The sequence below is a fragment of the Mus caroli genome, unplaced genomic scaffold (assembly GCF_978045245.1).
Source record: "Mus caroli unplaced genomic scaffold, Mus_caroli_1 scaffold_1, whole genome shotgun sequence".
NCBI classification, from domain to species: Eukaryota; Metazoa; Chordata; class Mammalia; order Rodentia; family Muridae; genus Mus; species Mus caroli.
In genome coordinates this window covers 105,134,359-105,139,930 of record NW_028227256.1, presented here as the reverse complement: position 1 = coordinate 105,139,930, position 5,572 = coordinate 105,134,359, and the positions used below count along the sequence as shown (strand labels likewise).

The 5,572-nt window shown below is 42.3% G+C and overlaps 1 pseudogene; it reads left to right on the top strand.

Moving 5' to 3' along the window:
- Window positions 1-1,671: 1,671 nt before the first annotated feature.
- LOC110295844 (elongation factor 2 pseudogene) lies at window positions 1,672-4,938 on the top strand (annotated as a pseudogene).
- The last annotated feature ends 634 nt before the right edge of the window (window positions 4,939-5,572 follow it).

Genomic DNA, 5,572 nt, shown 5'->3' with positions numbered 1-5,572 from the left:
TATATCATAACTTGGTATTCATAAACTTTACCCAGAACCAATCAACTTGTAATCAAGTGCAAAATAAGTACATTCTTACAAATATATTTCCTTCTATAATCTAGCCAGTAATAACTAATTGACCAGGTTTGGATTGCTTCTGCCAGAGACAGTAGTTTTTTATGCTTACTGATACTAATCATTAAGTAATACTTCTTCAATGAGATTAGGTTATTCCAGTTTTGGTTTTATGTTGAGTTTAACTTGGACTTGAGTTTTGTGCAGGGTGAAAAATATGTCTTTATTCATTCTTCTACATGCAGACATCCAATTAGAAAAGCACCATTTGCTGAAGATGCTTTCTTTTTTCCACTGTATGGTTTGGGCTTCTTTATCAAAAATCAAGTATACCTTGGTCTGTAGATTTTAACTGGCCCAAACTTGAGACCCATGCCATGGGCAAATACCAGTCTCTGACACTATTAATGTAACTGTTATGCTTGCATACAAGAGCATGTTGTCCTCTGAGAGGCTCCATCCAGCAGCTGATCCAGACAGATACAAACATCCACAGTCAACCAGTGGATGTAGCTTGGGGATTCTTATGGAAGAATAGGAGGAAAGACTGCAGGCCTTAAGGAGGATAGAAACTCCATGGGAATACAAAGAGAGTCAGCAAACCTGGACCCTTGGGACTCTCAGAGTTTGAAGCACAGACCAAAGAACATTCACAGGCTAGGCCTAGGCCTCCCTGTACTTATGTAGCAAGTATACAGCTTAGTCTTCATGTGGGTCCTGAACAACTGGATCAGGGGCTATCACAAAAGCTGTTGCTTGTCCATGGGATATGGACATATCTTCTAGCTAGACTGCTTTTTCTAGCCTCAGTGGAAAAGGAAGCATCTAACCTTAATGAAAACTGAACTGCCAGGGGAAGGATAGCCAGCCAGAACCCCACCTGCTCAGAAGATAAGGGAAAGGGGATGAAAGAAGGGTTGTGGGAGAGGTTGAATGGGAAGGGGGTAGTAAGTGTGATCTAATGTGAATAACTAAAAAATAAAATAAAATTTAAAAAGAAATAAGAGAAAAAAGAAAGCATTTTAATTATTATGCTCAATAAAAGCAAAGTTAAAATTCAAAATAAAAAAGGGAATATATCTAAGTGAGGTCAAATTTTCTATTGCCCTATTTCTAACAAAAATGAACATTAAGAGAACATAAATATATCCTGTAGTTTAAAAGATAACGACCCCCCCCCCATTGTCTGAAGCATTTGGATCCTTAGTCCTCAGTGGATGGCAGTGTCTAGTAAGCTCAAGAAGACAGATGAGGCCTTGCAGAATTTAAGTCATTTGAATGTTGGTGGCTTACACTGAAAATGTATCTAATAGCCCACTATATAACTTATGGGCTACAAAAATTAAGAAATGATCCCTTACATTTTGTACTTCACCACTTTCCTAGGGGCAGACTTTGAAATTCCAAGCCATGATCTCCCTGTCTCATGCTTGTGGTTGAGTATGAACACAGTCCTCTTTCTATACCTACTGTAAAGCCTGAAGCTTGCTGGCAATCTTCCCCACGGTGATGGGCTATCATCCCTCTGGAATGGGGATAGTTTATGCCAAAGAAACCATCTCCCCTCAGTTTCTTTGGTCATGGTCTTTTATTCCAGCAACAGAATAGCACCCAATGCAGCATGTAAAGTTAAAGGTTGGTGTGGTTTCCATCTGGAAGGTTGCTACAAGTCAACGCATGTTTATTCCTCCAGTAAGTCACATCTAGAGAAGACAGCTGTCACATGTACATTAAGAGAAAAATTCATTCTAACTACTCAGGTAAGATATAGTGCCCAACTTTATCTTTTATATATTCTAGATTAATTTGTTCCCTTAAAGATTAGTACCTCAGACCTCCAAGTCAAAATCCTTCCTTCATTTTGAAACTTAAAATCACAAAAGTCATGTTTTATTAATATATCCTGGAATAATGTATCCTGGTTGCAGACAACACTGACAATAATATAGTGCCTTGGTAGTTACAGTAAACATAAGGCTTCCAGAAAGACTGAAGAGAAAATGTTTATATGGAAGCTAGTTGAACCAAAGTTCAACAGGTGGTAACATAAAAATACCTCAGAATTGAACTCTTATGAATGTAGGTGGCTTACACTAAAAATATATCTAGGACACCACTAAAACATTTGGACTACAAATATAAAGAAGGGATATCTTATGTTTTAGACTTCACCCCTGTACTGGCTAGTTTTGTGTCAACATGACACAGCTGGATTTATCACAGAGAAAGGAGCTTCATTTGAGGAAATGCCTCCATGAGATCGAATTGTAAGGCATTTTCTCAATTAGTGATCAAGGGGGAAAGACCCTTTGTGGGTAGAACCATCTCTGGACTGGTAATCTGGGGTTCTATAAGAGAGCAGGCTGATCAAGCCAGTGGAAGCAAGCCAGTAAAGAACACTGCTCCAGGGCTTCTGCATCAGCTCCTGCTTTCTGACCTGCTTGAGTTCCAGTCCTGACTTCCTTGGTGATGAACAGCAGTATGGAAGTGTAAGCTGAATAAACCCTTTCCTCCCCAACTTGCTCCTTGGTCATGATGTTTGTGCAGGAATAGAAACCCTAAGACAACCCCTTTCCTCTCCTGTCTTGCTGCAGTGAGATATGACAGACACATAGCATGATTCCCTCAAAGGCATGTAACAATCAGGGCTTTTTTTTTTTTAATGACTTTAGTCTTCCCAATATTGTACTTGATTTCAATATACTGTGATCACATTCATGCCCACTCTTGTCTTTAATCTTTCTCATGTACCCAGCAACTATTTTCTTCTACCAAACCACTCCTCCTCCTAAATGTTTATCAGCTAGTTGCTGCCACAGGCCCTATACAAGCAACCAAAGTTGCTGCACCTGTGCATTGTTAAAGTCAATATCATACCAAGGACACAGCACCCTCTGTGCTATTCTATCCTTCAGCTCTGATAGTCCTTCAGAATCACTTCTGCATTTTTTCCTCATTAAGGAGGGAATACCAAAATTTTAGTTCAAAACAAAATGTTAGCTAGCAATTCAAAATATTTGCTTTCTTGCAGATGTCTGAGTTTCCTTAAGAGCCAAGTGTAATGGTCAAATGTCGATATACAAATCAAAATTTTATTAGAAATCTGTTCCACATTATTATTTATTGTTATTTAAAATCATTTTTTCTACTCTTCTGCTGCAGACCGGGTACTTTGACCTGGCCAATGTCAAGTTCAGCAAGTCTGCCAATAGCCCAGATGGAAAGAAACTTCCCTGCACCTTCTGCCAGCTCATCTTTAACCCATCTTCAAGGTGTTCAACACCATCATGAACTTCAGGAAGGAGGAAACAACCAAGCTGATTGAAAAGCTGAACATCAAGCTAGACAGAGAGGATAAAGACAAGGAGGGCAAACTATTTCTCAAGGCTGTGATGCACCTCTGGCTACCCTCAAGGGACACCCTGCTGCAAATGATCACCATCCACTTGCTGTCCTCTGCCACTGCACAGTTGTGAGCTGCTGTACAAGGGGCCATCTGATGATGAGGCTTCATGGGTATTAAAAGCTGTGACCCAAAGGACCCCTTAATGATGTACATTTCCAAGATGATGCCAACCTCTGACAAAGGCCGTTTCTATGCCTTTGGTAGTGTTCTCTGGGTTGGTGTCCACATGCTTGAAGGTCTGGATCTGGGAAGAAAGAGGACCTGTTCCTGCAGCCTATCCAGAGAACTATTCTGATGATGGGCTGCTATCTGGAGCTGATTGAGGATATACCCTGTGGAAACTGTGGGGCTGGTCTGAGTGCACCAGTTCATTGTGAAGAGCAGGACATCACCACCTTTGATCACCACATTCACAATATGTGAGTGATGAAGTTCAGTGTCATCCCTGTTGCCAGGGTGGCAGTGGAGGCCAATAACCCAGCTGACCTGCCCAAGCTGGTGGAGACTGAAGCAGCTCGCTAAGTCTCACCCTATGGTGCAGTGTATCACTGGAGGTCAGGAGAGCACATCATTGATGGTGCCTGTGAGCTGCACCTGGAGATCTGCCTTAAGGACCTGGAGGAGGGCCATGGCTGCATCCTCATGAAGAGATCTGACCCTGTAGAGTCATACCAGGAGACAGTCAGTGAATAGTCTAATGTTCTGTATCTGTCCAAGTTCCCAAACAAGCTCAGCTGGCTGTACATGAAGGTCTGTCCCTTCCCTGACTGCCTGGCAAAGTACATCACCAGGAGTTCAAGGTGCGTGCCTGCTACTTTACCAAGAAGTATGCCTGGGATGCTGCTGAATCCCTCAAGATCTGGTGCTTCAGACCTGATGGCACTGGTCCCAGCTTTTTCACCGACATCAACAAGAGTGTGGAGTACCTGAATGAGATCAAGGACCGTGTGGTGGCTGGCTTCCAGTGGGCTACGGAGGAGGGTGCTGTTTGTTAGGATAACATCCATGATGTGCGATTTGATGTTCATGATGTGACCCTGCATGTTGATGCTATCCACCCGGGAGGTGGCCAGATCATCCCCACAGAACACTATGCCTCTATGCCAGTGTGCTGACTGTACAGCCCTTTCTCATGGAGCCTATCTGGTGGAGATCCAGTGTCCTGAGCAAGTGCTGGGTGGCATCTACGGTGTCCTGAACAGGAAGAGTGGCCATGCATTTGAGGTGGCCAGAACTCCCATGTTCGTGGACAACGCATACTTGACTGTCAATGAGTCCTTTGGCTTCACTGCTGACCATTGATCCAAAACTGGTGGCCAGGCCTTCCCTCAGTGCATGTTTGACCACCGGCAGATCCTGTCTGGGGACCGCTTAGACAACAGCAGCAGTCCAGCCATGTGGTAGCTGAGACCAGCAAGCACAAACGCCTGAAGGAGGGCATACCAGCGCTGGTCAACTTCCTGGGCAAACTGTAGACAGCCTGATACACACGCTGCACAGTTCCCAACCATCAGAAGACACCTTGAGACTGTCCCCACGGTGCCCTCTGGAGGCTGCTGGGGCCACCCTGACATCACTCAGCACTCATACTTGCTACCAGTTTTATTTATTTCAAAATTACAAGGCAGTGGAAATTGCTCTCTGTAGGCTCTGGCAGGCCTTGGATGGGCGAGACATGGCTCTTAACCTTTTCAGAGAGAAACAGGAAGATGTCCAAAAGGCTAAGTAAATGCACTCAGAGGTTAAAAAAATAGATACAATAAAATAAAACCATTTTTTCTAGATTCTACGATGTCAAGAAATAAAACAACTTCTTTTCTTAAAATAATAATTTTCCACATAGGCCCTTATTTCAGAGTTGACCCTACTTAATATAGCTCACATATTGTATTCGGTCTGTGATTAAGCAAGCTCATTTTTTGTGACTGCAAATAATTCATAATCTTTAAACTTACCAGTTTTAATTACAAACATAAATGTTTAGAAAATGATGTAAATATGATTACATTATGTTGGGGTATATGAATCTTCTACACCTATATGTCAGAAAAGATAAGACAGGATGATAAAGCTATGTAAGCAATAGGAGAGAAATTTATATTAACAATT